At 35.4% G+C, this 24,130-nt stretch overlaps 1 pseudogene; it reads left to right on the top strand.

Moving 5' to 3' along the window:
- LOC149568435 (large ribosomal subunit protein uL2x pseudogene) overlaps window positions 1-22,276 on the top strand; it is a 30,605-nt pseudogene extending 8,329 nt beyond the window's left edge.
- The last annotated feature ends 1,854 nt before the right edge of the window (window positions 22,277-24,130 follow it).

Genomic DNA, 24,130 nt, shown 5'->3' with positions numbered 1-24,130 from the left:
ATTGCTGCATGGATCTACAAAGAGGAAACTATGGTTGACCTCACAAAATAGTCTCATGAAATTACTCAAGAGAAGTATGGTCCAAGTCTTAAACTCATGAAATGGTTTGGCTACAAGGGAATTGGTCCTATTGGATGCAATAAAAATGGTCTAATTGATCTAGTCAAAGCGATAGCTAGGAGGAACTGAGATACATCTGGTCTAGGCTTCAAGAAGATTCCCTTCCATCTAGGGATCAATAAATTTGTACTAGAACCTGAAAATTCATTTGAAAATGAGTCACAAGATGAGTTTGATGATCATTAAGACAATGTTGATGATGAGGATCCTTATCCTTATCCCATTCCTGATGATCTTGCTAAATTCTTTGCTAAACTTGATGATTTTGTACCATGTGTCAACACCATGGATGGTGATAGTGTTTCTTCTAATGATACTACTTACTCACATCATACCCAGCAAGAAAAATAAGAGTCTAGTCATGCTTTACACATTGAGTATCTTTGTAAAAATCTAGATGATGATGGAGATTTTGTCCCTATCACTATTGGGAAAATTTACAATTTTTCACCATGTAGCATAGATTCTCAAGAATATGAATTTGAATCTCTCTTAGAAGAAACTAAAAACAAAGATATAGATCAAGTTCATGTCTATGAAAACCTCCTCGAAGTAGGTGAAGCATCTAGGGTTGGGTCGGATGAGTCTTATTCAACTGGTGTCATCGAGTCTTTGATTAATGACATTAGAACTCAAAGGCATTCGAACACACTTATAGATGAAGTAACTCTAGGTCTTGAGTTGCTTGTCCAAGCATTTGATGATTATATTGTGAATGCTATTAAACCCATCATGTCTCTTTCATTCACCTATCCCGAGCTCATAGATTGGAATTCTAATGCATCTAGTGAAGTCCCTACATTCCAGAATGACTATGTTCTTGCCTATTACTTAAACACTGTTGAACCTATAATGTCTTCCACCAACAAACAAAGTGTTAACATGATTGAAGCTGACATCAAATATCTCAGTTATACAATAAAAAAGAAAAGAAATAAAAGGTCCGATGGTGAAAACCACATTGTGGTAGTGTAGGAACCTAAAAAAGTAAAAACAAAAGATGCATCCAAAGGTGAAAACCTCTTTGAGGTGCCTGCAAATGAGATATTTGATGCACTTCCTAGTCATTTTCAGGAAAGATCATTAGTATTGATAGAGCCAACATAGCCAGTCAACTTGGGAACATAAGAACATCCTCACATGATACATCTTACATAGTCACTATCTCTAGAAGAAAAGGAGGAATTAATTGCCTTCTTCCAAGAGAAAAAGATAAACTTTGGATGGACATACTAAGACATGCCAGGATTAGATCATGATCTTATAATGCATCGCTTGTCCATTTCACCAGGAGTTAAACAGTGAAACAAAAACTTTTAAAAATGCATCCTTATGTTGCATTAATTGTCAAAGCTGAACTGGAAAAGCTTTTGAAAGATAGTTTCATCCGAGCTATTGATTACATGGAATGAATATCAAACATTGTTCCAATTTCTAAGTATGAAAAATGATGTAGGGAGCTCCCCTTAATACCATAAACTCATAATAGAAATATACAGAAAATGCAAGAACAAAATATGGACTTCTTATTTGCACTGCAAATGCAGAACTATAGAATTCACAAGTACAATATGCTAACCCTCATGGGTGCCTTCAGTGCAATAATTTGCAAGACAAGCTGCGAACTATCATCCAGAGCTGTCCTAGACAATGTTCAGGCCTTTCTTAAATAGGTAGTTTTATGCTGCCTAGGAAGGTTCTAGATGCTCAAACTTAATACCTAGGGCCGATAGACCTTAACAATGCACATACAATTGACCAAATACATCTTTGACAAATTATTGTTAGAATTTTTAGTAGCACAACTTTTGAAGGCCATAATTCATGAACCATTGCTTTGACTGGCTATTATAACCATTGTTCAAAAATGCTAGATCCTAATCTACAAGCTTAGAATAGTGTAAGCACCCTTCCATCGATTTTTCAGACCTCATTTGGGCAATCTAAGGCCTCCAATAGTGAGTCTGAAGATTTTTCTGCAATTATTTCCACCAAAAATCTGCAATAACTTCTTTGATACTAGTGCTTGAGCAATGCAATTTTATGGTAGGCTTACAACTCTAAAATGAACCTTCCTATAGAAAATGAGAACATTCTGAGCTCATATGAAAAACATACCAAAATAGTAAGTTCCCATAAATAGTAACCACCCTGTCTACTAGTCCTTATTAAAATAGAAAAGACTAAAAATAAAATATTTTTGGGTGATGCAGGATTGCCCTTGCACCTAGGATGCTCCTGCATCAACAAATTTATCAGAGTCTGTACAAATTTTTGAGATCTGAACTTAGCATGTCCAAAGGATGATTTTCTACTCCCCAACTTTGATATGATAGTGTATATGATGGCATGATATGAAATGTACTCACTCATGGACAAATTTTTTGGTTATAATCAGATCAAAATTACATCGGAAGATCAAGAAAAGACTACTTTGAGTTGTGTATGGGGAGCTTTCTATTGAAATGTGATGCCATTTGGCTTGAAAAATGTTGGTGCTACATATTAGAGGATAGTTAGTACAATTTTTCATGACATGATGCATAAAACAATGAAGGAATATATTGATGATACCTTAGTTAAGAGCACAAAATGCAATACTCACCTTCAAGATTTGGGACCTATCCTAGATTGCACAAAAAAATGTAGTCTAAGATTTAACCCCAAGAAGTGTACATTCAGTGTAACATCTGGGAAACTACTTGGCTACAGTATGTCTGCAAAAGGAATCGAGGTTGATCTAGAGAAATTTCAGGCAATCATGGACATGCCTCCACCTCATAATATCAGTTAGATGAGGGGCTTACAAGGAATACTTCAATCCATTTGCAGATTCATTTCACAGTTGGTAGATAGGTCACAACCTTTTACCAAGGCACTGCATAAAGGTGTGAAATACAACTAGAGTCAAGATTGCGAGTAGAGCTTAACATAGATAAAACAATACCTTGCTAATCCACTGATATTGATGCCTCCTATTCACATGAAGCCTCTTATCTTGTATATTTCAGCAATAGAATCATCTTTGGGTATCTTACTAGCACAAGAAGACAATGATAACAAGGAAAGAGCTATCTACTATCTGAGTTGCACATTGATTTCTTATGAAATGAATCATAGTATCATTGAGAAGGCTTATTTGGTAGTTGTCTTTGCTTCTCAAAAGTTGAGAAACTACATGCTCACTCATGCTATGCGACTGGTTGCTAAAATTGATCCACTGAAGTACTTACTCAGCAAAGTAGCTCTAATAGGAAGATTGGCTAAGTGGGTCATGATACTAAGTGAGTTTGACATTTAGTATGTTGAACGAAAGACTATCAGAGGATAAGCAATTGCTTATCAATTAGCAAAAGCACCAACAGAGGTCATTTTTAGCTCAACATTGATTTTCCTAATGAATCAATTCTACTGATTACACATCAAACTTGGGTGATGTTCTTTGATGGTTCCTTCACACAATAGGGATCAAGTGCTGGACTCTTGTTCATCACACCATAGAGGTACTCACTACCCAAGGCATACAAGATTCAATTTCCTTGTACAAATAATATTGCGGAGTACAAAGCTCTCATTAATGGCATGAAGATTGTAGTTGAATGGAGAGTGGATCATTTAAACATCTTTGGTGATTCACAACTTATAATCAATTAGGTCAATGCTGTATATCAGAAAAAGGATGAGAAATTGATTTCGTATAAGAAAATAGTGGATGACTTGAAGAAATACTTTACTCATCACTTTCTAATAGATTCCTTAGACAGACAACAAAGTGGCTGATGCCCTAGCTACTATGGCTTCCTTGTTATAGATGCTAGCAAATGATCTTTGACATGAGTTCCTGGTGGAAATGTTACTCTACTTGCCTATGACTCTCCTAAATCTAAGATGATCTATTCTATTATAGGACACAACTCATCTTGCTACCACTATATATGCTCTTACTTGTACGACTAAACTGTTCTAGACAGTCTAACCTAGAATGAAAAATGTCACCTTATCTGCAATGCTTCATGATATGTCATTATTGCTGATGACTTGTTTAGGAGAGGTCTCAAAGGAACACCCCTTAGGTGTCTAGAACTCGATGAGTCCAAATGTGTGTCAATCGATGTCTATGAGGGCGTTTGTGGATCTCACTCTAACAACTTGACACTAGATTGTAAACTTATTAGAGTTGGTTACTATTGGTTGAGTATAGAGCAAGAGGTGATCAAATACGCTAAATCCTACAAACAATGTTAAACCCATGGGAATTTGATTCACGCTCTAGCTAGAGATCTAATTCCATTTGTTACACTATGGCCATTTCAACAATGGACCTTTGATCTCATGGGTCAGATTCACCCATCCTCTTCAAATGGACATAAGTTTATCATTACCACTACAAACTACTTGACTAATTGGGTAGAGGCAGTCCTTCTTTCCATAGAAAATGGAAAAACTATATCTTTTTTCATTATGAATTACATCATATGTAGGTATGGTGTACCTTCCTCTATTATTACTGACAATGGAGGACAATTTGAAAACAAGGATCTTAAGGACTTGTGTAAAAAGTTTAGAATCACACAACATTGGTCTTCTATTTATCACCTCTAGGGTAATGGTCAAGTAGAAACATCCAATAAGGTGATCCTTAAGATTTTTTATTGCATAGTTAGTAAATCTGGAAGGGACTGACACCTTTAGATTAATCCAACTTTATGGACTTACATAACAAGTATCAGAACTCCAACATGTATGATGCCCTTTGCTTTAGTATATGGAGTGAATGCTGTGCTTCCAATTGAGGTCGAGATTTCTACTTTGAGGATCTCCATGAAAGGCCTCATTACTGATGAAGATTATGGAATATCTCAGCTTTAAGAGCTAGAATTGTTAGATGAACATTGGCAAGTGGTGTGCGACCATCTTTGAGCTTATCAACAACATATGTCTCAAAGTTACAATAAGAAAGTTAAGTCACATGACTTCCAACTAGGTGATCTCGTTCTGAGAGAAAACCCTAAGAATCAACAACAATGAGTACAAAAGGGAAGTTTGAACCCAACTAGCTTGGTCTTTACATAATCATTGTAGTGTTTAGATCTGGTGCTTACCAACTTTCTACAACCAAGGGAGAGGTGCTCAAGGAGCCCATCAACACTCTCCACTTGAAGCGGTTCTACAACTGATCTGATCTAGAAGCTCTCTGTATATACTTAAATGTCCTGAAAAAATTCTAAAGGTTGCAAAAAGTCCTGAAAAAAATTGTTACCTTGGTGAAAACCTAGCAATAGGTGCCTTGTTAATACCAAAAAAAATGGAAAACTCAAAAATAACAAAAAGAATCAAAAAAGAGAAAAATACAAAAAAAATTGAAAAACAAAAAAGTACCATTGGTAAAAACTTGGAAACAGGCATCATGGTAACAAAAAAAGAATCTATGCCAAGAAGGTGAAAACCTGGTAAACAGGTGCCTCTTGATCAAAATTCTATATCTTACAATGCATCTTTAGGCTCATGTACAGTTGCTTTCCTACTTTTGCTCATGTATCCATGGATTGAATCTTGTCATAACTTGGGGGTAACCCCTGCAATGTCATAGGAATCTCTCTCACATCTATCACTAGTTGTCCTAACTATGTCTATCTACTATCGCTAGTGTCACCTAGAGATTCCTCTTATAGAACATCTCTTGCGTTACTCATCAATTGTCTTAATTGTGTTTGTCTACTATCACTAGTATCACTTAGAGATTTCTCTTACAGAACATCTCTCGTGTAAATCATTAGTTTTCCTAACTATTTCTGTCTACTATCGCTAGTATCACTTATAGATTCCTCTTACAGAACATCTCTCACATCAATCACCAATTTTACTAATTGTGTCTCTCTATTATTGCTCGTGTCACTTTTGAGATTCCTCTCATGGAAGATCTTTCCTACGTCAGTCACCAATTGTTTTAATTGTGTCTGTCTACTGTCACTCAGTTTCTTACTAAGGTTCTTCTTATTTGAAGATTCCTCTTTGACTTCAGTCATCGGTCATTTTGATTGCATCTGCCTACTGTCATCCTCCTACTGAAGATATTTCTTTCATATATGTTCTGAACATTGACACTTGACATCAATCCTATAACACAAAAATTTGAACTCAAAATGATGAATTTGTTTGGATGTATTGAACTTTTCTTTATTTGTTTTTCTTTTTCTTAACAATGTCTCCTTGAGCAACTCGATGATGTCATTTTTGACTAGAGAAGCAAGGACTATAGGTAAGATCTTTTCTTTGCTTTTTGTTTGTGGTTTAGTTCCAATGATCTAAAGCATAAATATAAATGGAGTGTCCTCTATAAGAGCCTTCATCTTGTATTGGATGGTTGTGTGTACCTCAACTCCTTTTATATGCATAAATTAGTGAGGTTGGTTCTTCTCCTTGCTTGTTTGAGTAAATTCTCTATGCTATAGTAAATACTAATACTCCTCCTACGAAGTGAATGTACAGGTCACTGCGAGCATACTTAGCACACTTTTGTGTTAGGTTACAAATGTAAGGGTCATTGCAGACATTATACTTACTGATTACTTAGCATAAGAAGGATCTCTCATGTGTTTGGTGTGTTTGCATGCAAGAAACATTCTGGTCATCATAGTGTTTATGCTTTGATGCTTATGTTAACTTGCAACATTACAAGGGACAAATGTTTTGGTCATTCTAGCTTCTTGTGCCTCAAATGTTTACATTTAATCCTGACAAAACTAGAACAGATGTCCTATTCATATTCCTATGATTGCAAGGTTAGTTAGGATTCTATGATGTTTGGGATTTTCTACGTGCTTAGTGATGATAATTGTCAAAGCTTGGTAACTAGACTTAGGGTTGCATCTAACATAGGGCTACATTTGTATAAGCACATAGTTCAATCATTGATTTACTTGCATCCTTTGTGATGAGGGATTTTCAGCTTCTTCAAAGTATCATGTTTCTTCATTACTACACAAATGATCAATTAATCACCCTCTTGGCTAGTTTGGTTTCTTTGAACTCATTCTTGGGATTGAATTCAAAATTTGACACACAAAAAACTCAAATTCACACTTTAAATTTTTGGGACCGACATGATCAAATGCTTGTGCAGTCTAATTTTGTTGATACTTTGTGAATCTTGGAATATTTTCAAATCACATTTTTTCTTCAAATTTTCCAATATTTCTAGAAAAAGTCAACTTTAGTCAAACTTGGTCTTTTGGACCTCACAATCACTTCGAATCGACTCCAAATTTTCTTCTAGTTGTTCTGATCCCTTCTATACTCTTCAATACCTCATATTTCTTCTATATATCTTGATATACTACTCTACATTATATTTTTGGTGTGTCATCTTTTGATTTCACTCCCGAGGGGGTAGGATGATTACATCATTGATTCTGAAATTCAACTCAATCTGAATCTAATGTCTTCATTACTTGGGGCATTTTATCACTTGAGGCATCTTGTTCCCTTCTATCTGACATCTATTTCATCTAACTTATCTTTTGATCAACTTATCACATATTATAATATTTCTGGTCAGAGTTTGATGGATAGGTATTAGGATAGTCTAAACTTTGACTCCTGATGATCAAATCTCATTTTGAGGATGATTCTATGACTCATGATTGGATCTTACTATCTGTTATGGACCAATATTTAGGTGTTTTATCTAGACTCTATAGAATTAAGTTCCATTTTGGAGATAATTCCAAATTCTTGTTAATGATTAAGCTTTGTTATGGAGATAATCCCAACTTTTGCTAAGAATTAAGCCTCATTCTAGGGATAATTCCATGAATCATGATTAATATTGTCATCTTTTAATTGACAGGTATCAGGACAGTCTAAATCTTGACTCCTAAGAGTTGAGTCTCATTCTGGGAACAATTCTATGAAATCTGACAATCTTTGTGCTATCAACTTTGGTATCTAGGTGTTCTATCTAGATCCCTTAAGGTTAAGCTTTGTTCTAGAGACAACCTTTAAAAGCTTATCGATCTCAATATCCAGGTGTTCTATCTAGATCCCCTAAGGTTAAGCATAATTCTAAAGATAATCTTAAAAAGCTTATCAATTGGTCCCTGTATTATCAATTTTGAAACTAATCTCATTTCTTTATTTATGCTTCATACTTCTAATTTCTTTGAATCGAACATGTTGTTCGCACATTCATTCAAAGAGGGACAAATGTAATACCCCAAAATTGGCACATTAACCAACTTTGGCTTATTCAACTATTCCTAAGTCCCATTTTACTAGGCAATTCTAATTCTGATAATCACTACTTAACTTAGGTGTCAAATGCAAAAAACCCTAATTTGCATTAATCACACTATTTGTTTAATTCCTAAGTATCGACTCAAATTAGCTACATAAACCTATTGATTTAATTTAATTTAATTATAAGTGTTCTACATTAATTAAATTAAAATTACCTCTTTAGCTAATATACAAAGGAATTAAATACATTTAATTTAATAAGATATCTCCTTTTTTTAATTATTGAATTTAATTATTTAGTTAATTAAAGTTATTCATTTATGAGGTCATATTCCATTTTATTAAATTAAATATTCTCGAAAAGGGATTAACTCCTTATATCACTCAAAAATGAATCAATTAACTCCTTTTATCACTCAAAAAGGAATTAGTTAACTCCTTTTATCACTAAAAAAGGAATTAGTTAACTCCTTTCATCACTCAAAAAGGAATTAGTTAACTCCTCTTATCACTAAAAGGCAACCAATTAACTTCCTTTTCATGAGGAACTTTCCTTTATGACTAGCTCTCCTTTTCAATCTTGATCATCCATTTTGATTAATCTTGACCATCGATCACCTCTTGGATTCTATAAAATAAGCTCTCCATTCCTCATTATAGAGGTAGAAAAATGGAATTTTCATCAAACTTATGCTGAAATATCCACTCATTTTCTCTTACATTCTTAGCTTAAATTTTTCCATTGCAATCTCATATTAGATTAAAATGCATTCATTTAGCATAGTATGTTTCTCTATTTCTTAGCTTAACAATGCATTCTTATATAGATTAATAATGCATATCTCATATAGCTTAAAATCCTTTTTTCTAAAGGTCTAGTTGCCTGCATCTTGTTTTGAGAGCAAAGGCATAATCCTTCTAGTTAGAATGAAATAGGTCGTACTGTTGGATTTACACAGGTGAATAATCTCACATTCATTCTGGGATGATCTTTTGGATAATGACCATGTTCAAGTGTGTGTGAGGATTTGAGGCCCAGAATTCACATATACATAAATAGGTAGGTGAGTATGAGAAAGTGGGAAGCTAAGTAGTGTCCTTAGAATGTTCAAAGTTGCTTGTAATTGCTTGAATGGGTCAAGGGTTGACCAAGCTTTGCACAAAAACTCCTGAGTTGGAAAATCATGCTCAAAGTTGGTTTTTGACCTTACTAGACTCATTTAAGAGGTCTTGAGGTCTATAGATGGTAAAAGTACAAAGTTGTAAAAAGTTGATCAAGCAACTTCACATTTTGCAAAAGTTGCACTTGACAACAATTTGCCAAAACCAAGCAACTTGTAATTTTTTAGTTATGGGTACTTACAAGAAGTTTCCACATTGCAAAAGGGGTTTAAAACACCATTACACACTCAAGAGAAGGGTTGATGACCAGAATCTACAGATTCAACTTTGAAGTAATAGAAAACTTGAAGCATTTTCTTGTTAATGTCAACTTGCACACTCAAGATCCAAATGTGAATGGATTGATTGGGCTTATTGCATTGCAAATATAATTAGAGGATTGAATTTATTCTTCAGTAGTTTTATTTGTGTTGTTGAATTTTTTTTTGAGTAGGTGTTAGAAAATTAATTTGTTATTGTACAGTTCATTGCCCTATTTGGAGTAGCATTCAGAAATCTCTCTCTCTCTCTCTCTCTCTCTCTCTCTCTCTCTCTCTCTCTCTAGGATTCCAATGGTCAAATCTCTATGGCCATTTGGAATCAAGAAGAGAAATGTATATATTTCTAGTTTGGAATGGTTGGGAGATGATTTTCTATTTTTAAAGAGAAGCCCTAGGTGAGTAGGAGGCTACCTAACTAGGTGAAGTTCATCAAGATAGAGGCCAAGGGTATAACAGATGGATTGAAATGAAAAATCCAATTTTTTAGATGGAAAGAGAGATTAATGAAGGTATACCAAACCAAGGGAAAAGTCTTGGGAAATCCATCTTGGAATGGTTTTAAATGACCCTAGCAAATTGCTCTTCAAAATCCTTAAAACTCTTAAAAATAGGGGTAAATTGGAAAGGGGCAATACAAATACCTTGGTGAGTTAAAATTGGGTGAATCTTGGAGTACCTTGAAAAGGGTATCTTGATCTAGAGTTTTATTGACAAGTCACTTGGAAAGTTTTGGGACTAGAAACCAAAAGGTCATCTAGGAGGCTTGCTACTAGAACTAGTAGCCCTCCTAAACAAAAAAATTTTGAGATCATATTCAAACTAATGACTCAAACACCTTCAAGAACCTTCAAACTAATGGAATTTATTCAAATGAAATCCCTAATAGTTATGGAAGCTTGGTGAATGCCTTGGTTCATTCTATGGTGCGATTCAAGACAAGGAATGAAGTTGAACCTTAGAGTTTGTGAAGAGTTTAGAATTAATGGGAGTGGATTGGTGGAGTAAAGGGTAAAAGGTAGTATTCCCTTAGTGTTAGGGTGAAGATAAGACTCTAAGAAGGCTATAAAAGAGCCTTGAGTGCCTTGGTGGATAGACTAAGGTAGAGTAGTAATTCCTCCTCATCAAATTGGTATCAAAGCTAGTGAAAGATTTTAGATAAGTGCATGTCTGACTTGGAAGAAGAGTTAGTAGGTGAGATCACCATGGTGATGAATGTAGAGCTAGTAAGGGATTTGATCAAAAATAGGGAGAGAAATAGGCCTCTAGAAGAATCCTTAGGGGCCATGAAAGAGAAACTTGAAAAGGTTAATGAGACAATAGAGAAAGTTAAAGAGAAGCTAGAAGGGAATGAAGATAAGGGAAAAACCATAGATGAAGAAGATATACAACCTAAACTAGATCCTCCTATGCAAGAGGAACCCTTCCTCCAAGCCCTCAAGGCAATGAGTGAAAAGTAAATAGAATGTATACTCTTATTCACAACCAAAATGGATTCACAATTGGTAATGGAATGGATAGAGGGCACGAAGAATCACTTTGAGTGTGAAGGAGTCACATAGGCTCACAAGTTGAAGGTTGCAAAGGCAAGAGGGGACCAACCCTAACTTGGTGGAAGTTTCTCCAAGAAGAGAGGGAGAAAGAAGGAAAGAAACTAGTAACTAATTGGAAGGCCATGGTGACAAAAATCAGGGATAACTGTCTACTTGAGGATTATGAAATACAACTTCATAAGGAAAGAAAAAGTCTAAAACAAAAGGAAATGGATGTTGCCTCTTATAAAGAGGAGTTTTAAAAGCTATATTTAAGGTCCAAAATCCAAGAGGATGAAAGTGTGAAGGTTGCTAGGTATCTGGGAGGTTTGAGATGGGGGATTCAAGAAGAGATCAGTCTATGGACCCTTGCCATTGTCCATAACTATTTTCAATTGGCACTTAAGGTGGAAGAGGAGAATAAGAAGAGGCAAGAATCCAGTTCAAGGGGTAGAGGTAGAGGTAGAGATGCCAGAGGTACCCATAGGGGTATATATGGAGGAAGAAGCAAAGATTCTAAGAATGAAGGAGACTCAAAGCTACATGAAAAAGGTAGTGATGGAAACAATAGGGGTGGTTACAATAGAGGAAGAGGCCCTAATAGTGGAGGAAGAGGAAGATTCAATAGTTTTGGTAGGAGTTCACATTTTGCTACTATGAAGTGCTACACTTGTGGCACCTAGGACACTTAGCTTATAGATGTCCTAATAAGGCATCTTCCTCATCCCATGGAGAGAAGAAGGTGACCTATGCTCAAGGAGAGGAGGATGATGTCACTAATTCAAAGGTGAAACTTTCTTTAGAGAAGGGAGAAAATCTCATGTTCAAAAGAGTTTTGATCAAGTAACCAAATAAAGAGGAACCTAAAGAAAGAAGGTCATTATTTAGGATCAAATGAAAGATCCTTGGAAAAGTTTTCTAAGTGATAATAGAATTAGGGTCTACTAAAAAAAATCATCTCAAAGGAAGCATTGGAGAAACTAAAACTTGTTAAGAAACCTCATACTCATCCCTATAGAGTGACTTAGTTGACTAAGGGACAAAATGTGCTAGTGAATCAACAAGATTGGGTTGAGTTTTCTATTGGGGATTATAATGAAAAAATACTTTTTGATGTATTACCCAAGGATGCATGCCATTTTTTGTTGAGCATACCATGGTAATTTGACAAAGATTTTGTACATCAAGGAAGGAAGAATGCCTACACTTTTTAGAAGAGTGGAGTGACTTACAAAATACAATCCTTAGAAAAAGAGGAATATGATGAAGTAACAACAATACACATCTTATTGATGAGAGGAAAAGAGTTCTTGAATGATATCAAACATGATGAACTGGTAAGATTTTCCATTGTGTTAAAACCTAAGGAAGAAGAAGTCACCAAATGGACTACCATTCCTAGTGAAGTGAAACATTTACTTGAGGGATTTCAAGATATAATTTGTGAAGGGACACTTGCTATCTTTCCTCCTCAAAGAGTAGTAAGTCATCAAATTGAATTTGTACTAGGGGCATCCTTGCCCAACAAAGCTGCCTACAAAATGACTCCTGATCAACACAAGGAGATATCAAGACAAGTACAAGAATTGATGGATCAAGGCCTCATTAGAAAGAACATCAACCTAAAAGGATAATGTGTACTATTTCCAAGGCCATAAATATGATCATATAGGTTTCCTATTCCTACAATATAAGTTTTGATGAATTGTCTAGGTGGGGCTAAATACTACTCCAAGATAGACCTTAAAAGTGGTTATGATCAAATTAGGATGAATGAAGGATATGAGTGGAAAACTATACTTACAACCACATATGGTCTCCATGAGTGTCTTTTTATGCCTTTTGGTCTTACAAATGCACCAAGAACATTCATGAGATTGATGAATGAAATCTTGAAGGACTATATGAGTGAGTTTGTAGTAGTGTACTCAGATGATATCCTAATCTTTAGTAAAAAAAAGGAGGAGCACATAAAGCATCTAGAGTTCATATTGAAAAGTCTACAAGAGGATAAACTCACCATTAATCTTAAAAAAAGTGCATTTATGAAACAAGAATTAGTGTAGTTAGGCTTTGTGGTTTCCTAAGGGGATTTAAAAATGGATCCAAGTATGGTGGAGGCTATTCTAAATTGTCCAACTCCTAGAATAGGGACAAAAGTTAGAAGCTTCCATGGATTGGCACAATTCTATAGGAAGTTTATGAGGAGATCTAGTGAAATTTGTGCACCTATACTAGATACCATCAAGGGATGACTAAAAACCAAGTTTGTGTGGACCAAAGCAACAAACCAAGGGTTTGAGATATTGAAGAAAGAAGTTTCTACACAACCCATACTAGTTTTGCCAAGTTTTGATCAGTTGTTCATTGTAGGTGTGATGCAAGTCAAATTTCTATAGGAGTAGTCCTAACCTATGGCATTTTTTAGTGAAATGTTGAATGAGGCTAAGTCAAGATATTCTTCCTATGAACTAGAGTTATATGCACTAGTCCAAGCACTTAGGAAATGGAGGAATTATCTATTGCCTAAATAGTTTGTGGTCTACACTAACAATCAAGCTTTGAGCTTCATTGACACATAGGAGAAACTCAATTTGAGGCACATTAAGTGGATGGAATTCTTACAAGAATACACATTCACCATTAAGAACAAAAAAGGGAAAGCTAACAAGTTGGAAGATGCATTGAGCAGGAGACTCCTAACAATCCAAGAAATTCAATTGAAAAACATTGGCATAGAGGGATTCAAAGACCTTTATGAGGGAGATTAAGATTTCTCAGAAGCTTACAAGTTATGCTCATCATTTAACAATCACTTTCATAGTGAGTTTTATAACTATACCTTGTAAAGTGGTTTGTTATTTAGAGATAATCAATTATGTGTTCCAAGGAGTTCAATGAGGGAAAACCTTATCCAAGAAATACACAATGGAAGTTTGAGTGGGCATTTTGGACTGAATAAAACCTTAGAATTTGTGAGTAGACACTATTATTGGCCAAGAATACAAAGGGATATTAGAATATATGTTGAACAATGTATAATTTTTCAGAAGGCTAAGAGAACTTCTTTAAATGCTAGTTTATACCAACCTTTTCCAATACCCAATATACCTTGGGAATGCATAAGAATGGACTTCATAGTTGGTTTAACAAGGGAAAAAACTAGTTTTGATAGTGTGTTTGTACTAGTGGATAGATTTAGTAAGATGAGTCACTTTATACCATGCAAGACAACTGATAATGCTAGCTATATAGTACACCTTTTCTTTAGGGAAGTGGTTAGGATTCATGGACTATCTATGAACATTGTATCATATAGGGATGTTAAGTTCATGGGGCACTTTTGGAAAACATTATGGAAGAGATGTTAGAATCTGAAAAGATTAATAACCCAAAAAACTAGTGCAAAGAGTAAATATCTAAACTATGAATGCAAATGATACAAAATCAAAATAGCATCATAGAGTTAGTCTCCAAGAGAGTAATGCAAATGCTGGAAGCAAAATAGCATTAAGAGGATGCAAAAACAAGAGATGCAAATACAATCCAGGTAACATGCTTATATAGGCTAGGAAGAGAGAGGAGGTGGCAACACCAACCAATGAGGAGCAACCATCTATCAGACTAAAGATAGCAAAGTATCTTCCCAAGATAGCTAATGGATTCTCAGATGTAGGAAGGTGACACCTCACAACCATTCACCTAATAAGACATGCTTTATTAACCTAAGTGAGATTATTAAAAGTGTAGGAAAAACCTAACAAAATAGGAAAAATAAAAAACTACACTAACACCCCCCCATAAGCTAAGCTTAGGTGGATGTAGAAATGGGTCCCGGCAAGTCAAGCCTGATGAGGTACCCATGTACATAAAATTCCCCCAAAAGAGAGAGAAAAGAGACTCCCCAAAGAAAATTAGGACTCCAAGTGAGAGGAAGTAGCCCCCCCAAAAGATGAAGCATCCCGCACCTCCAACAAAGCTTGCAAATTTTGTCTGGTAGATCCACTTACATAGAACAAGTTTTCTTCCCTTAGGAAAAGGGACAAGATCCTAGGTGTGGTTCCTTATCAAGGAACTATACTCTTCCTACAAAGCTGTATCCCACTCAGAAATACCAGAAGCCTCATGAAAGGACTGTGGATTTGAGGCAGTAGTAATGAAGATATGTAGAGCATCCTGAAATTATGAATGAGTCTGCTTGGTGTCTAATGGATCCCCAACCCAATCACCTACAAACTACAAGGTCTGTCTAGCCCAAAGTGGACCAGAAGATGGGGAATCTAGAGGAGAATCATCAACTTGTAAATGATGACTAGGAGAGGAAGGAGGTGAGTCCTCTGAATCACTCTTTGCATCAGAAGTGGAGGTAGAAGACTACTCAAGTGAATCTGACCCATTAGAAGATCTATCATGTATTCCAAGTGACTCCAATGTCAAAGTAGAAGGCAACCTTGTGACCATGCTTTTTTGGTTAAGCTGATGCAAGTAGTGGAAGTTAAGATGGCCAAACCGCTCATGCCATAATCTGCTCACATCATTAGAGTGAGTGAGCAAAACAGATGAAGGAGGATCAAGAACAAAGTGAGAAAATAGGTAGAGCCGTGACTGATGATCTGCTCTCCCAACTGCAACTGTAGAATCATTGTGCAACTCATGTATCTCCACTGAATTAAGAGTGAACTCAACTTGCTTGCCTAAACCTGTGTGAGTGATCTGGTGTATCGATAGGAGATTAGTTGACAATGAGGGTACACAAGGAACATCATGGAATGTGCCATCCCCCACATCAACAGACCCTGTCCCACACACCTCAATAGGAGTGTTATCACCCATCAACATAGAAGGCATAGTACATGGCTCCAAGGATGCAATTTCTTCCTTAGATGAAGCCATGTGGTGTGAAGTACCTGAATCAAGAACCCAAGTGGATGGTGATGAAGCAACTGCAAAAAGAGCCTTGCCCTTTCCTTTCCCCTTGCTATTTTCTTTTTCTTTGTTAGACCCTTCATTAGAACTTTGTTTGATAGACTCAGGAACACTGATATTATTCTTCTCAAGAATGTATGTCAAGTGATCAAATTGTTTTTGCAAACATTTATGTTCATCATGACCAAGTCTTTTACAATAGGCACATTTGACCTTTTCTTTCTTAGGCTTATCACCCTTAGAAGATGGTGTATCAATTGTTGCTTTTGAAGAAACCAGCATCTGATCCTTCTTCTCCTCGCTATTCTTTTGTTTCTTGTCCTTACTATTGTTGTTACTACTTTGTCCTTGTTGTTCTTTTGTGCCTTGGTTGGCAGCCAAGGCATGTGACTTAGAGGACTTAAGAATGCCCATCTAGATTAGCTTGTCCTATTCTCGAGTGAGATTGATAGCAAAATCATCTAAAGATGGCATGGTGAATTGAGTACCAAGTGCACCCTTAGTAGCATAGAAGGTAGAGACAAACACATAATATTCTGAACTTAGCTTAGAGAGAATACTAAGAATCAGTTGTTCATCTTTCTTTTCAATTCCACATTGTTTTAACTGCAGCCTTAGTGATTTCAATTTGGTGAAGAAATCTTGGATTGTGTTGAAATTTTTTGGACTCAAACTAATTAATTCATTTTCCAACATATGACCCCTCATTGAATCTTGTGTGCCAAATAGTGTTTCTAGCTTTGTCCATACTTCATTTGGTGTATCCAAAGACTCAATGTGAAATAGCAAGTCAGGAGAAACAGACAAACACAATGTTCCAAATGCTTCATCACATTTATTAAACCAATTAGGCTTATCTTCATCTTTAGCAGGTTCAGTTTCAAGTCCCATAGTTATCCTATTTAATCCAGCTTTCCTTAAGTGAATTGTCTTGCATGATTTCCACTCAAATTAATTGTATGGAGTTAGGATGGGCATATTTGTTTGATCCATGATGAAGAAATGCAGAGAATAAATGCTAGAAAGAAGAGAACCCAGCCACGACAATGCCCCCCCTCTTTACTCAATCAAAGAACCCCCCCAAAGAAATATGATTTGGCACTTTATTTTAGTGCGTTTACAACTACCACTAGAAATAAATACTTAGTGGTCTTGATTTCAATGCATTACATACCCTCATGAAGAGCATATGCTAAAAGTGAAACTTGGGCACAATAACCAAGGAAAAAAATAGCACCACTATGATCTACTCTAAAAATCATGCACTTTCAAAAAAAGAATCGCCTCTATACGAGATCATATGAGAAAGTTATGATGTTTCAAAATTTCCAAAATGAGAACTGTGCATAGTCACGGCTGAGAATCTGCAATTTCTGAAGAATTCATGCATGAAAATCAAAAAACAACTCCACTAGTGGATAGAGCACAAAAAAATAGCCAAGTTCATAACAAGAATCATCAAAATCGAAGTCCGTATGAGCAAGAACAAGACATTTGAAAACTGCGTTCAAATCTGCAATTGACAATAGAGAGGGGTATGGTTGTATCCTTTCATGCTCGATTCTGCAAAATATATAGCTTGCATGCAAAATCTAAAAGATACCCAGATGGATTTTTGGGGCTGTGAACAAAACTTAGAAAGCATTTTTCTTACTGATGTACATAAAATGTTGTTGTAGTGTAAATCAGACGCCTTTAACAGTAAAAAATGGCTTCAAAAATCAAAAAATGACCCCAACAACCAGAATATGACATGCAAATGCTGGATCAGCTTCCTAAGTCCATCAATGGCATGCTGGAACCTGCAAAATTGATTGAAAACTCCAAATATGCAAGTTGGTTGTTAGATTTGAGATTGAAACCCCAGAGAAAAACCATTTTTGTCAAAACTTTTCTAATTCTCAGGATCACCCAAAGATGCAAGAGAAGAGCATACTTCATTTTTCAAAAAACTACAATAAAGTTTATTTGCCCCCCCCCGAATCTCTCAAATAAGGAAACTAAAATCTACTCTTGCACATAGAAAAGCTCTGATACCATGTTAGAATCTGAAAAGATTAATAACCTAGAAAACTAGTACAAAGAGTAAATATCTAAACTATGAATGCAAATGATACAAAATCAAAATAGCATCATAGAGTTAGTCTCCAAGAGAGTAATGCAAATGCTGGAAGCAAAATAGCATTTAAAGGATGCAAAAATAAGAGATGCAAATACAAGCCAGGTAGCATGCTTATATAGGCTAGGAAGAGAGAGGAGGTGGCAACACCAACCAATGAGGAGCAACCATCTATCAGACTAAAGATAGTAAAGTATCTTCCCAAGATAGCTAATGGATGCTCACATGTAGGAAGGTGACACCTCACAACCATTCACCTAATAAGACATCCTTTATTAACCTAAGCGAGATTATTAAAAGTGTAGGAAAAACCTAACAAAATAGGAAAAATAAAAAACTACACTAACAAGAGATTATGTACCAACTTGGCTCATAGCTCAACTTACCATCCCCAAATTGATGGTCAAACAAAGGTCATCAACAAAATGTTGGGAAACTTGCTAAGATGCTTAACCAAATAATATGATTAGTCATGGGATTAGATCATACTATAGGCCAAGTTTTCCTATAATGAAAATGCAAATAGAATTGTTAGAAAAATTCCATTTCAAATTGTGTATAGTTTACATCCAAGGGGAGTTTGTGATCTTAAAGAGTTGAGAAAGCATGAATAAGTTAGTGGACAAGCTGAATATTTTGTCTTGTCCATGAAGAAGATCTGTGATTAGGTTAAGAAGACTCTTATAAAGGTTAATGAGAAATTGAAAAGTAAGGTAGATAAGGGGAGAAGATATATTTAGTTCCAAGTAGGAGATTGGGTGCTAGTACACCTAGAAAAATCTAGATTGACAAAAGGAGTTTTAAGTAAACTATATAAGAAAAGGATAGGACCATGTAAAGTATTAGACAAGTATGGTCAGAATGCATATAAGATAGATTTACCTAAGGAGTTAGCCCTTTCACCCATATTCAATGTAAAAGATCTAGTTCCATACAAAGGCCCTAAATTGATAAAGGATACAAATAACTCAGAGGTTGATAAGGAGATCAGAGATATCAATATACCTACTCCAGTTAAGCCACAAGCTAAAATGATACTTGATTCCAAGGAAAAAAAGAAGACTAGGCATAAAGTCTATATGGAGCACTGTGTGAAGTGGAAGCATCTTCCTATTGTAGAAGCTACTTGGGTAGCTAAGAATGATTTCAAAAAGATAGGTATTGACATGGATGTGTTACCTGAAGATCCTACTTAGTTTCTTGTTATAGGGGGAGAATGGTGCAGGAGCACCTAGGGATCATAGTGTAAGGTCTTATTAGTTTTGGCTTGTAGGTGGCTCTAGCCAACCACCAGGGAATAAGGGATAAATATGAATCCCCAAGGGTGTGATTAGAGTCATGTAAATAGGTAGGTGAGTATGAGAAAGTGGGCGGTTAAGTAGTGTCCTTATAATGTTCAAAGTTGTGATTATTTGCTTGAATGGGTCAAGGGTTGACCAAGCTTGGACCAAAAACAAATGGGTTGGGAAATCATGTTAAAAGTTGGTTTTGGATCTTACTAGACTCATTTAAGAGGTCTTGAGGTCTATACATGGTCAAAGTGCAACGTTATAAAAAGTTGCTCAAGCAACTTTGCATTTTGCAAAAGTTGCACTTGACAACATTGATAACAATTTGCCAAAACCAAGCAACTTGTAATTTTTTGGTTATGGGTTTGTGCAGGAAGTTTTCACATGTGTAAAAGGGGTATAAAAAAAAATTACATGTTAGAGTAAAGAGTTGATTTAATTTCATTTATTAAATTCACTTTATTCCCTTCTTAAGATTTCCCTTTATGCATCCTTTTGGCATCTCTATTTAATAATTAATTAGTAATTATTAAATAGCTTTTCTTTTTAGGTTACCCTTTGTTGAAGATGGTAGTTGTGATAGATATCTTTATTGCTAGAAATATGAATGTTATTGTTACGTTCAGTTGAAAAAGACACTTAAGTTTTAATTTGTAATATTAAATGTAAATGACATGTGTCATTCTCATGCATTGAGGCATGAATATTCGAAGAGTCGTAGGAATTATGATAATCTCAAGAGACCTTTGGTTATAATGTGAAGAGTCTCTCCTATTGTTATATATATCACATTTAGCGATAGGCATGGTACACTTGAATTTAATTATCAATAAAGATATGTTTTGTTGTGTGGCTAGGTTTTTCCCTTCATTCGAGAAGGGTTTTCCAAGGATATTTCTAGTGTTCTCTACTTCAATTTTTGTTTCTTTCTTATGTCTAGTTATTTTCATGGATTTCTGGGCTCTAGTTTCAACATGGTATCAGAGCCTAGTTTTGATAACAATGCAATGGAAGAAAATTATATATTGGTTATTCTCTCTAGTTCTGTCTCATCCTATTGCATGCATGTAATATTGCATGTATGTAATGTATTATGATAAGGGTTTAATCCTTTTTGAGTATTTTGATTATCAATTTGTGATTGTTATTTTAGTATGCATTTTGATTTGTATGAAAGATAATTTTAATCTGATTTTGGATGTCTTTAGGTGGGTTTTTTATTCATATGGTAATGTCTTCATTTTGAATGTTTTGAGTGGAATTTAGTGCATTAGTTTCATCATGTAACTATAGGCACATGCATTGATTGAGTGCAATTTTTTTGGCTTTGGGTGTGGGATTTATGATGGCTAAAATGGTGTTGCAAGAGCTTATGGATCCTTCCATATTCATGAAGTTCAAATCCTTCTTAATAGTGGAAAACAATTCTTCAAGCTTGCATGAATTTCTATTGTTTATTATATTCAAAAGAGGCCTGCAGGAAGTATTGGTCTACAATGCATGCTCGAGATGCATGTACACAACAGTGAATGATCAATTCATATACTCATAGTCGGTATATGATTAGAGCACTGTGGTTCTTTGTTGAGGCGGTTCACATGTTTTTTTTCTGAAAGTCTTTTTGTTGACATTTTCACTTTGTCTTTCTTGGTTTTAATATCTCTTTTGATTACATGGGTCTCATTTATAGATTACTTGAGAGTTTTCATTTTGAGGCATGCATATCTCGATAACTACAAAGATTCATTTTTTTCTTTCATTATAGTTTTCATGTTTTCCCTCCCATAAGTTTGAGGCATTATGCAAGTATTTTCTTTGCATAATTAAAGTGTAGCATGGGAGAGGAGAAGGATGGGTAGAAGAAGAGGAAAATGGGTCACATGATCAGAGCTTAGAGGGAGCTGGATCTGTGTTCAAGTCTCACACGCATCATCAAAAGGGCCCTATGTGCTTTTATAGTTTGGATTACAATGAGCGAAATGATTACATGAAGGGCATCATTACAGAAGTTGTTCACAATTCGGGGCACGATGCCCTGCTCTGTCGTGTTAACTTTAGGCATCCCTTCTGATATCATTAGCAAAAAGATCCGTTCATCACTACCGAAGGAATATACATTAGACAATTCATATATTGTGGTAAGAAGGCTAATATGATTGTGGGGAATGTCTTGCCGCTAAGATCTATTCCTAAGGAAGCTGTAGTCTGCAATGTGGAGCATCATGTGGAGGACCATGGCTCTTTTGCCAGGGCATCCAATGACTATGCTAATTTTATCAGTTATAACTTGGATAATGGCAATTCAAGGGTTAAACTTCCTTCTGGAGCTAAGAAGATTATTCCTAGTAGTTGTCAGGCAATGATTGGGCAGGTTGCTGGAGGGGTCATACAAAGAAACCTATGCTGAAAATAGGTAATGCATATCATAAGTATAGGGTTAAGAGAAAATACTGGCCTAAGGTATGTGGTGTGGCCATGAACCCTGTCAAACATCCTCATGGTGGAGGAAACCACCAACATATAGGGAACGCAAGTACTGTACGTTGTGATGCTCCACCTAGAAAAAAGGTTGGACTTATTACTGCTAGAAGAACTGGGCACTTGCATGGATAGACTGCAATAACAGACAGATAAGGATGCAACAAGAATTATGAAATGGAGATATTGTTAAAGATATATTATTGCATTCAGATACAAAGCTCAGAAGGAGCTTGTGCTTTAGAGGGAGGCTTCACAGTTAAAAGGAAGTGTTTATGGAATCCCTTTCAATCTCATTTATGCTTGTGATGCTTATGGTATTTGTAAAATTTGAGATTTAAATGGAACTAAGTCTTATTTTTATGCTTAATTTTATTCTTGTGTGAATAAATGAGATTGTAAGATCAGCCATGATAACTTTTTCACTATGTGATAGTGAACATCATGTTGAGAGAGTCCATGATGTCATCATGTTGAGAAAATCCATGATGGGAGTTAGATGTCATGTTGAGAGATTCCATGATAGTTCATGTTGAGAGAGTCTATGAACAAAAGCTTAGCTGTGAGTCTTACAAATCTTTTCATGTTGAGAGATTCCATGAATATGATTAATTATTCTAGGTTTTCATGTTGAGAGATTCCATGAATGTGATTAATTTTTATAAGTTTCATGTTGAGCGATTCCATGAATATGATTGATTGTTATAGTTTTTCATGAATCTAATAGGATTTATGGGATTAAATTTCATCAGTAACATTTTGGTTGTAGTCTTGTGTGATTGTTCAGTTAAAGATCTCTCTCTGGCTAAGAGGGAGTGTTGAAGATGGTAGCTACGATAGAGATCTTTATCGCTAGAAATATGAACGTTATTAACGTTATTGTTACGTTCAGCTAAAAAAGACACTTAAGTTTTAATTTGTAATATTAAATGTAAATGACATGTGTCATTCTCATGCATTGAGGCATGAATATTTGAAGAGTGGTAGGAGTTATGAGAATCTCAAGAGACCTTCAGTTATAATGTGAAGAGTCTCTCCTATTGTTATATATATCACATTTAGCGATAGGCATTGTACACTTGAATTTCATTATCAATAAAGATATGTTTTGTTGTGTGGCTTGGTTTCTCCCTTCATTTGAGAAGGGTTTTCCCAGGATATTTTTGGTGTTCTCTATTTTAGTTTTTGTCTCTTTCTTATGTCTAGTTATTTTCATGGATTTTTGGGCTCTAGTTTCAACGCCCTTTTTTGGGTTTTGATCTCCTTTTATAAGGATTGATCTCTTTTGTATTTGGTTATCTTTTCCATTTCTAAAAATAAATTAACATATTTTTTAGAGCAAAACCCTTTGCCTCCTCTTGTCTTTTTCTTTTGTGACAGGTTTTTGCATGTAGGTATTCAAAGGCTTTGTGGATTTGTGTTGATCAAATCCTTCATAGTGTCAGAGCCAAATCTGCTATAGCTTGTTCGTTATTTGGAGAAAAAGGAGAATGAGGGTTTGGTAGAATAGATCTGAAATTTTTCTAAGTATTTTTGATTTGTATTTGAAGCTTTTTTTCTCTTATCTCATTTATGCAATCTATTTGTAAGTTGGGATTTGGTTTATTGCATTGCGGGGGGAATTTTTATATTATTTTCTATTATTATATCAGAAAAAAAACCCTTTCTAAAACAATGGTTGAGACCACTTCTTCTCTAGAACTTCTAACCTCTCACAATTATCACACCTGGAAGACCTCAATGACTCTACTTCTCTAGTCAAAAGTGTTGTGGTCATGTTTAGATGCAATTCAACCTATTTTTTAGAGGCCTTTTGAGATTATGCAGCATCAAAAAAAAAGGATGAGGCAATCAGATTGTTTGCATGCAGGTATTCGAAGGCTTTGTGAATTTGTGTTGATCAAATCCTTCATTACACACCTAAGAGAAGGGTTGGTGTTCATATTGTGTGGATTCAACTTTGAAGCAATAGCAAACTTGAATCATTTT

The sequence above is a fragment of the Cupressus sempervirens genome, chromosome 3 (genome assembly GCF_028749045.1).
Source record: "Cupressus sempervirens isolate cs-2001-9-10 chromosome 3, ASM2874904v1, whole genome shotgun sequence".
NCBI classification, from domain to species: Eukaryota; Viridiplantae; Streptophyta; class Pinopsida; order Cupressales; family Cupressaceae; genus Cupressus; species Cupressus sempervirens.
The sequence above is the reverse complement of the archived record's forward strand: the minus strand, read 5'-3'. Positions and strand labels throughout refer to the sequence as shown.